Source organism: Lycium barbarum, chromosome 4 (genome assembly GCF_019175385.1).
Source record: "Lycium barbarum isolate Lr01 chromosome 4, ASM1917538v2, whole genome shotgun sequence".
Classification (NCBI taxonomy): domain Eukaryota; kingdom Viridiplantae; phylum Streptophyta; class Magnoliopsida; order Solanales; family Solanaceae; genus Lycium; species Lycium barbarum.
In genome coordinates this window covers 46891229-46901943 of record NC_083340.1, presented here as the reverse complement: position 1 = coordinate 46901943, position 10715 = coordinate 46891229, and the positions used below count along the sequence as shown (strand labels likewise).

General features: G+C 38.3%; 1 long non-coding RNA gene across 1 annotated transcript; it reads left to right on the top strand.

The window, feature by feature from the left end:
• Window positions 1–3506: 3506 nt before the first annotated feature.
• LOC132635980 (uncharacterized) lies at window positions 3507–7784 on the top strand. Its single transcript, XR_009580878.1, has 2 exons — window positions 3507–3722; window positions 4089–7784. It is a non-coding gene; the product is annotated as an uncharacterized LOC132635980 (long non-coding RNA).
• Window positions 7785–10715: the final 2931 nt, after the last annotated feature.

The window sequence follows — 10715 nt, the reverse complement described above, 5'->3', positions numbered from 1 at the left end:
CATCGGGGAACTCGAAGGTATTCTCGCATAAGGGACATACTCTTCTCCAGCGGGTCGAACTACAGGAAGCCCGATTCCCAGAGGCCAGGGATATGTAGACGAGCTCAAAACCAGAGAGTTGGCCACACTCCAAAGAAATGTCCGAGAAAATCCGGGCACAACACCAGTGATCTCGCGAATCTTCTACTACACACTTATGTGATTTGCATGAAAAGTTGAAGGGTAGAATGAATCAGGTCGATCAAAAACCAGGGTTAGTCAAATTTCGTTGATCAGGAATGGTCTCGCCATCACCGAACACCGAAGGGGCAGCTGTTGACACCTGATTTTATCTACGTACACTCTACCCTCCCCAGACCCCACATGGTGGGAGTATACTGGACTTGTTGTTGTTGTTGTGGGGTCCTTGGATAATAAACAAGATAATTTTGTACACTCACAAAAATTCTGAATAATTTTAAATAATTATTCAGTTCATTATTTTACTTTCATAAATTAATGGGGGAGCCTTCAAGGCTCTATTAATTATTCAGAAATTTATCAGCAATTTTACAACATTTCATAATATTTTTATAGTTTATCAGCAGCGGAACAATTTCAAATAATTGATCATTTAATTCAGCAAAAATCAAGAAAGTTAGATAAAAGGAAATTTATTTATTTATATCCAACGAATTTGAGTAATTAAAAGAATTTACCACTTTTACCCCTCGAGCTTTGAATTATTGCTACATATGCATGTTTGTGCCACTTATGGGAAGGTTGTTTTGAATTATGATTTTTTTAGCCTAATTATTGTTATTTTGCAAATGACCACATCATGATTAACCAACTCATGATTCAATACAACAAGGGTCAATTTTGCAAATCTCTGAATTCCGGGAGCTGCTAACCAAGTGAGAGATGGTGTTGCTGATTCATCATCTGGTGGACGAGCTGCTAGGATCATTAACCGCACCACTGCTGGGACTAATGTTGGGGTTGAAAACAACAATGGAGACCAAGCACCACTGCCAGCACCACCTGCTCCAGCTGCCCCTGCTGCAGGCGTAGCTGATATTGGGTCGATGTAGAATGCGATCTAGATGCTTACCACCTTTTTCACAGCCCAACAGCAACATGGGGGTGCGGATCTGACACTTGGTGGTGGAGGAACACTTAAGCACTTTTTAGGGCTGAATCCGCCCTTGTTCTTTGGTTTGCGGGAAGACGATGATCCTCAATACTTTATGGATGAGAATTTCAAGGATCTGCAGGCAATGAGTGCCCAAGGTTATGAAGCCGTAGAATTCACTTCCTACCAGTTGAAAAATGTTGCTCATATTTGGTTTGAATTATGGGAGGCGGTGCGGGGTAGTAAAGCTCTGGCTCCTACTTGGGTTTGAGTTTGAGGAAGCATTTATGGAGAGACTCTTGTCTGATAAGGAGCGGTTTGCTATGGTTACTAAGTTGAGAATATTGATTAGGGCACCACGTCTGTTTGTGAGTATAGTTTGAAGTTTACTCGTCTGGCAAGCTGTGCAATGTTTATCATTCCAATTGAAAAGCACAAGTAGAACCGATTTGGGCATGGTTTGGTACCACGTATTAAGTCTTTGTGTGTTGCTGCTGCTATGTCTCCCACTTGCATATTTTCATCTTTAGTTGGGTTCACTAAACAACAAGAGAATTGGAAGGGTGAGGAGAAATTATAAAAGGAACAGAGTAAGAAGGCCTGATCTATTAGTGTTTTCAGTGGCCCGCATAATGGAAGGCAGAGGAAAGGGTATTCTGCCCTTGCTCAATATGGCATTTATTCTAGTGCTAGTGTTTCATCTGGTAGACAGGGTCAGAGAAACAACAACCAGAACAGATTTTCACAAAGTAACAACCGACATTCAATGGTTGGGAGGGTCATGCTTGTCATCGTTGTGGTATAAGGGGTTATATCAAGAGGGGGTGCAGGAAGTGGCTACCTGAAGTGGCTAACTCCTCTGGCTAGGGAAACAATCCATCTGCTCCTGTTGCTGCTAGGAATCCGCCTGCTGGTAATACTAACAATGTTCCTAATGCTCGTGGTAATAAGATTGGTAAAGCGGTTGCTAACACCGCTAATGGGGGACAAGCCTGACTTTATGGTTTGACCCGTAGGGAGGCAGCTGAAGCCTCAGATGCTATGGTCACAGGTATTCTCACTATTTGCTCTTTTGACGCGTATTCGTTGATTGATCCAGGTTCAAATCTCTCTTATGTGACACCATATTTTGCTCTTGATTTTAGTGTGGAGCCCGAACTATTGTTAGAACCTTTCTATGTGGATACCCCTGCTGGTGTCCCGCTATTGCTTCTAGAGTTTATAGAAATATGTAGTTGTAATTAAAGGTCGTGAGACTATAACTGACTTATTTGAGCTAGAGATGATAGATTTTGATGTGATTATGGGGATGGATTGGTTTTTCGCGTGTTATACAATTAGTTCGTTTTGAATTTCCTAATGAACCAGTTGTTGACACTTGATTTTTTCCCTCCCGTAATTTATTTTGATTATTCAGCGTCCTGGGATAATAAATAAGATAATTTTGCACACTCACAGAAATTCTGAATAATTTTAAACAATTATTCAGGTCACTATTTTACTTTCATAAATTAATGGGGGAACCTTCAAGGCTCTATTAATTATTCAGAAATTTATCAGCAATTTTATAACATTTCCCAATATTTTTATAATTTATCAGCAGCGGAACAATTTCAAATAATTGTTCATTTAATTTAGCAAAAATCAAGAAAGTTAGATAAAAGTAAATTTATTTATTTATATCCAAGGAATTTGAGTAATTAAAAGAATTTACCACTTTTACCCCTCGAGCTTTGAATTATTGCTAAATATGCATGTTTGTGCCACTTATGGCAGATTGTTTTAAATTATGATTTTTAGCCTAATTATTGTTATTTTGCAAATGACCACCCCATGATTAACCAACTCATGGTTCAATACAGCCGAGGTCAATTTTGCAGATCTCTGAATTCCGGCCGGCCTTAATTGAAATGTCCAAGCCATTGACAAATTAACTAAGGACGTTAATGCAAATTAGTCTTAATTGGTTAAATTAAATACCGAAGTAAGGCTAGACTTGCAAATAGTTAATTGCAAGGATATTTAGGCAATTAATTACAAAGATTGGCCATAATTGCAGTCTTTATTTAATTAAGGGCCAATTGAGGGCTATTTATGCAAAATGAGTTTTAAATAGCTTGTTAATTTAATTATACCTTTATTTGACCTTGTTTTAATTATTTTTGCTACAATTAATTACTTTAAAGGTTAGCCTATTTTAGTAAAATACCCAATTTCGCCCCTACGGGTGTATATACGCGTGATATACACGTATATACTCGTGTAATTTACAAAAACGCTTTCAGATTAAAAACAATACATGGACCAGGTCCAGCCCACAAAGGGGCTGACCCGGCCCATGATGCAATATATTCTCCCTCAGCATAACGCACAAAACAGAGGGGTCATTTGTTATTTTTTATAAGGGGGATAGGGTGAAACCCTAGCCACCCCCTACTACCTCACCCCTCTACGCCCCTTCACCCTTTTACGTCGGGTCAAATCGCCATTCACTGTGCGCCACCAATGCTGTGACGTCGTCGGGGTGGTTGAGAAGAGGACGAAGCAATAAAAGCTTCGTCCTTTTTCTCGTATTTTGCTCGAAATTCGTTCAAACGGCCCCTATAAGGTACAATCTGTGATTTATGTTTATTTTTTGGTCCGTTTACAGTTGTGAGGAATGATTGTAACCGCTGATTGTCATAGGCCTTGAATCTAAGCCCTTTCTCTGTAGATCTGGGCTTGAACTTGTAAAATATAGAGGAGTCCCACATCGTTGGTTGTAACCTTAAGAGCATTTTTGGGGTTTCTATAAATAGAAAACCCCATTCACGAAGAAGAGAAGTCGGATTTTAAGAAATTAAGGATTTGAGATATTAAAATCCTCAAAAGTTGCATTTTTTTTCCAGTTTTAAGGTTCTTTCGATTTGCTTGAAAACCTAGTCTCTAAATTTTGGTTCATTGTTATTTCTTGTTGCTGGGATTGTGTTTGGAGAGGGGACCTTTCTCAAATTCACGTTTGGTCTCGGGCGTGCCCACAAAAGGTAATACTCATTTTGTTTATTACTCTTCTTTAAATTTCTAATAATTTTTGCTTCATTGGTTGTTTTGATTGGTTTGTTGTTAGCAGTAGATAGTTGTTCCAACTTTAGTTGTCATGATAACATCCCTTAGTTAACTGAAGTTTGGTGTTGTTAGGATAATGTAGGTAATAAGTTAGTACTGTTATGTTGGTTTTTTTTTTTTTTGGATATGGAGTATGCAGTACTTGAGATAAAAATGATTAAATAACAAACTAGTCATGCTAATTTGTTGATTGAATGGTTGACTAAATTATGTTATGACATTACTTTGCCTTGATGGAGTTCAATTATGCCGATAAAGGGAGTCTAGTTCCATATCATGGGTGGGTTGTCTGTTTTCTCTGAATCTTGGATCCAAAAATGAATCATGCTCGGTTAGATGTTGGCTGATGTTTGTTTGATAATGGTATGGGATGGGTAGCATAACAGGTTAATAGGAAAGGAAATGGCTAATTGCATTGGTTGATTGTGAAGAAATGTGAAACAAGCTTGTAGTTGATAATCTTGTGGAAAGATAGTCCCAGCTTGATCCTTGGTGGTTCATGTCATCCTATTGGTAGTACCATGTGTTGTGTAGTCTTATGTTGCCTATTTTCTAATCCTGATGGAGCATGTTAGATTAAAATGGTCATAAGGGTAAATAATTTGGTCCTGTGTTGATGTTTGTCCTTGTCTACAGTATGAGTCCTACTTGTTGTTGGTAGGGGAAAGGTTATTTGAATGAGAGTGATTCTGAAAAAGTGAGGTGTGGTATATCTTATCTGGTTTTTCTGATTTTATGAATTATGTGAGTCCTTCCACTTAAAATTTGATCATTTACATCTATATGTTTGCCTCCTATCTAGAAATCCCTATTTGTTTGCTTGAGTTGTCTTCATCCTGTATACCATTGTTGCCAGTTATGATCTCTTGTGAGAGTGCAAACCAGACCCCTCATTTCTTTCTGAGCATATGTGTTTGGCCTAGAGTAGTTTGCCTCCCTTGTGATAAGTGAACCCTGCATGCTCTCCCTCCTTCTTCTCTGTGCTTCTTCTTGTTTTCTCCCAACTTGCCCTCTGAATTTGTATGAACTAGAGTTGAACATATACCTTGGCACTTCATTTGATTGGACTTGAACCACACATATGCATGGCCTGCTTCAAACTCTAAATTGTCTCTTAATCCATGTCCTGCTTGATTGCTGCCTTGAATGCCATTTCTTAAGATAATGAGACTGTAATAGCTTCCTCTTCTCACTGTAGTTTGAAGCATGAATCACCTAAGACTTGTGAGACCTTTCCTATTTTTCTAGCCACCCACCTGTGCCAAATAGATCAATATAGTTAATTCAATGTGCCAAGTTGCCTCTCTAATGTTACCTATGCACTATGACTCATATTCCTTGCTTGGTTGATTGTGCTCTTGTCCTTTGGGGCATGTACTGCCCTGCTAGTCCTATAATCATCCTATAGTTTAATTTTGTGATCAATTCTTAGTCTTACAACCCTTCTAGATCATACTATCATAGCATTCCCTCCATATACTTGGTCTCTCCCTATACTTGCTTATTAGTTCATCATGCATGTCTGTTTCAGTATCATCATGACTAGTCCATCCTTTTTTGAACACCATGTTAGCTTTATCATGACTTGCTTCTGACCTCTATGTATGTCACTACTTGCATTATTCCTACACTGCTCTGATTAATCCCCTCTGCGTTACTGTTATCATGTATTCCTTGCCTGTTATCCTGCATCTCATCATGAACACCCCTCTCATCTGTTTGTATGCCTCATCATAGTTCACAGCCTGCTCGTATCCATGTGCATTAATTATCCTTGCCTTTTCGTGTCCTCCCATGTATAATCCCGTGTCTCCTCTACTCCCTCTCCTAGCATTTTAGCTTGCCTACTCATGCATACTTACTTATTTGTGCAATACCTCATCTAAAATAACTCTCAACATGCATTTAGTCACCTACATAGTACTTTGCCAAGCCTTTCTACTGTTTCAACCCAGGTGCAGACTAGTTAGTAAGCATGTCCCTTTCATCCCTTGTTAAATAGGATGTCTATGTAAGTTAATCACTATGTTTACTGTCCTGCATCCCATGTGCACCTCTTGACTGAAATCAGCCTTGTTTTCTCCTTGAACTGTCACACTGCTTGAAGCATCTTAGCATACCTGACATATCTATTGTTGCATCATGTATGTAATCATCCATGTCTTGTGTGTCCCCTCACTAAGTTCCTGTCACTTGTTGATAAGATATCCATGCTCCATGATCATTGAGTGATTGCCTGAATTGCTTAAGTGTATGATCTTTCTCTGGAAACCTCACCATCAATTCTATTAATCTGAATCCCTGTCCCAATCTCCCTCATAGCATGTCATGATCCTATATCTCTGTAATCTGATTCATATTGCCCATGTGTGCCTATTAAGTGTTGAACTCATGACCATGATGCATGCCTTTGCTGATGTTAACCTCCTTTGATAAACTTTCTGTTTTGCCCTGCTTTGTCTAAGGCTTCTCTTTTGAACAAAATAGTTGGTTGATCTCTGGTCCTTGAGATAACACTTTGCTTAAGCCACCATCATGTCCCTACCCCTATTTATGTGTGATCCTGCCCAGATTTCCCTTATAATGTGATCAATTGTTGTTGTTCCAACATACATAATTGGCTACATCAATTTTCCTAAAACAAAGTTTAATGTCACTCGTCTGTGTTTATAAAATTTGCCTAAAAGCAGTCTTGTATGCTTCTTGATTCTATGAAGACATGACCATTAAATGGGCCTGAGTTACTCCCTTTCTTGTGTTGATCCTACTTCACCTATATTGCTATATTATCAGTAGTCTTTGCTTCTTTTAAATCTGCTGTGAAATGCTTATCATATTCTCATCTTTTGCCTTGATTGATCTGCTGAATATTGCCTGATTACTTCATGATTATGCCTTACATATATCTCCTGTATTCTGGCTAGTGTTGTTGCTTTGCTATATGTGAGCTTAGTTGGTCCCTTTTGAGTCTAAAAAGTCCTATACTCTCTACTGCCTTACTTGGGGTCTATTAGTTCTGAGATGAGTCATGGTAGTTTGGGGTTGTCTGACCATTTCCCGGTGTTAGCCATGCCTGAGGTTCTTAAAAACCCCTTGGAACTTGTGCCACATCGGGTATATGGGGTAGGGACCAAGTCCTCATACCATGTCGAGTCTCAAACTAGTAAAATTCCATTTTTGAGACTGGTATGGGGAAAGTATAGACTTTATATGATCTTGTTTGATATGTGCACATGTATATATAGTTGATTATTATAGTGATAAGTTCAGTGATTATAAACTAACCGGTGTCTTTCCTTTTTTCCTCCTCCTCCTTGCATGACCATTTGGGTCCAAACCAAGCCCACCCATTGGGCCTAAGTCCCAAATGGGAATATTACTTGAAAATAGAGTCTGGGAAGACAAAGAAGATAGCGAGGCACGCAGAAGGCCCAACAATGGGTGAAAATGGCCAACTAGGGGCTTGGTACGCCCCTAGTCTAACTTAGCCCTTTTAATTCATCAGTTGTATTCATTGTTGTATTTGTATTCAACACCCATATATAGTGGTAACTTATGGTTGGAACTAGACGTCTTAGGACAACGGTTCTTATGCATTTTAGTCGACTTTAGGTCCCAGTACGCGATTTCCAAAAACCTCGGACTTCAAACTCAATCGTTTTACAACTAAGCATATAAACGGAATAATTCAAACTGTTTTTTTTCTCAAAGTACAAACCTGATGAACACTTTTTTTTTCTAAAGGTTAAAAAATAGTAATCTCAACTTGTGGCAAAAGATTTCCAAGAAACAAAGTTCAGTTAACTTTGCTGAATTTCAAAACCAGCTTCGGGAAAAACGAACTCATTACAGAAAAATGGCCTTTTAAACTTGTATAATTTTCACAAATGATAACAAATCTGGATCATAGAAAATTAGAATTGGAAATATAAAAATGGATTTTACAAGTTATAAACGCTTGATCATTTCTCAAAGAGCATGAAACACAGGCGTCTCTTCAGTACTATTTTGGCCAAAAGTTGGCCCAAATTAGCTTACATTTTTAGATGGGATATACTCGTTCAAATATAAAATGCCTTTATAAGAATTTAAAGAACCTACGCATAATATAAAGTTTCGGATAAGACTGAAACGTAACAATACGAGTTGACCCGAGCTTCGGTGTATGAGTATAAAAAATAATGACTTATATTCAAATTTCTTTCAAAAATATATGACGTGCAAAAAATTATTTATGACAACACTTTACGGGAAAATAAACACAAATATAAGCAGTTTAAGCAAATGCTTATACACTGGAATTCGAAGGTGTCACGACCCAAACCGATGGGCCGTAACAAGTGCCCGACCACTACTGGTCAAACACTCATGTGCTTGCGTTTACTGCTCACTGACTATCTTGGGCCCATACACAATCTGTAACTAAGCTGTACTGTCTCCTAAACAATCAACATAAGAGATACTGTACCGGGAACTCACGGCCAATACATACATATAAACATAAGCACTGAGAGTAACAGCGTGAGCTGATTTAGCCGCCACATATACACTGTACAACAAAATAAACGCCGACGAGGCTGCATAACATCACAACTACATATCACCGTCTACAGACCTCTATGGAGTACAAACTGTAGAAAGGAAAGGACAAGGCCCTGCCGTACCCATATGTACATAACAGAATAGTATACCAAAGGACTGTAGCTCCGGATCAATGGAGCGTACTGACTGCCGCTGAGGGGAGGCCCTACTGCGGTGGATCGTCCGATTGGCTACCTGATCCTGCGGGCATGAACGCAACGTCCACGAGAAGGGGCGTCAGTACGAGGTATGTACTGAGTATGCAAGGCATGAATAATAACACAGCAAAGGGTACAAAGCATGAATAATAACATGATGGAAATATAGAGCATATCATGAGATAAAAGAGTAACCTGTACATCTGAGTGCCTTTTAGGTGGGTACCATGCATGCTTAGTGCTGCGGAAAGTGCAGCCCAATCCATATATACACATATTTACATATATACATAGTAATGCTTTCTTTGAAAAACATTTCTTATACGTGTATACATAAAATAGAACATATCATATTGCCGAGGAATGTCGGCACCGATCCATTTAGCCACATATGTCCCGCGTCCGAGCATCCTGCGTCCAAGAGGATATCATCTCATATTATACCAACTGATCAGGTGGACATGCGTCTATAGCGCCTCACCCTTTTTCCCATATTCCCCATATACATATACATATATCATATTCATGTGTCATATCCATGTATCATATAAGCAGCATGCAGGAGAGCCCAAAGAAAGTTATGTCTCTATCGGAGTGACGTAAGGTCTGTAATCTCCAATTACATTATGGAAAAGTCATGATCGTCATGTCTCACCTTGAAGGAACAATTATTAAAAGGTGAGCCAATCAATGAAGAATAACGTCAAGAGAAAACATAGAATAAGGTCATAAATCTCATAAGGCGTCAATTCATATACTTTGAAGTCTTTAGAAAATAGAGTCATTATCAAGGAATAAAATTGAGGATCAAGAAATAGCTCAATATTCTCATATTAATATTAAATCCACAACTTGAGACTTCCAAACATAAAACCATTCTCATCATAATCATCATAGACATATTCGCATCTTTCACATCATCGTTGTCATTACAAAAACATGTCCGTCGTTGTAGTCATAAAAGCTTACAAAATCATAAACCTTTGTTTTGGAAAAATACAGACATTTTGGAAAACATTTACGGGTTATTAGGAAGGGAATCATGCCTTGGAATCGTAGACTTTTAACTTTTGATAACAAGGAAGATATGGAAACATTAATGAAATCATAACATAGGAATCATGCCTTTGAAAGAAAGGGACGAGCTGTAACATACCTTTCGGTCGCCTTAGTCGTTCAAAGTTTATCTTTCCAAGCTCTTAAATCTATATACAAACCATTCATACTATTATTAGGCTCAATGTCATACGCTCATCTTAAGCCTTTAATTTAATTCCGTTTAGAATCTGCCGAAATTCGGACAGCACCTCCCCTGTTTATATGCCTAGCCCGAAATCACAACACCAACAAAATAACAACTACAACAGCACCAACATCATCATCAATACCAAAATATTCCATAAAACACCCCACGCGATGTTTGTCCAATTTCTCAACCAACAACTTTATTATACAACTATTTCATCACTCTATCATCGTAAATAAATCAAAAGTAATATTAATAAGGAGAGATTTATACCTTATTTTTGTTAAAACAGTGATATCTTCAATATCCACCTTGAATCCACCGCAAAACCATACTAGAATCACATCTATGCGTTTATCCGAGCTTAAATATTACTCCGCTACTTGAAAATTGCTCACTTTTTGTTTCCCTCGCCCTCTCTCTTCAATTTCTGGAATTTTATAGCAAAATCTGATGTAAAAAGGGGGTTATTACCCTTTATATAAGGGTCAAATTCGGGTCGGGTTCACTG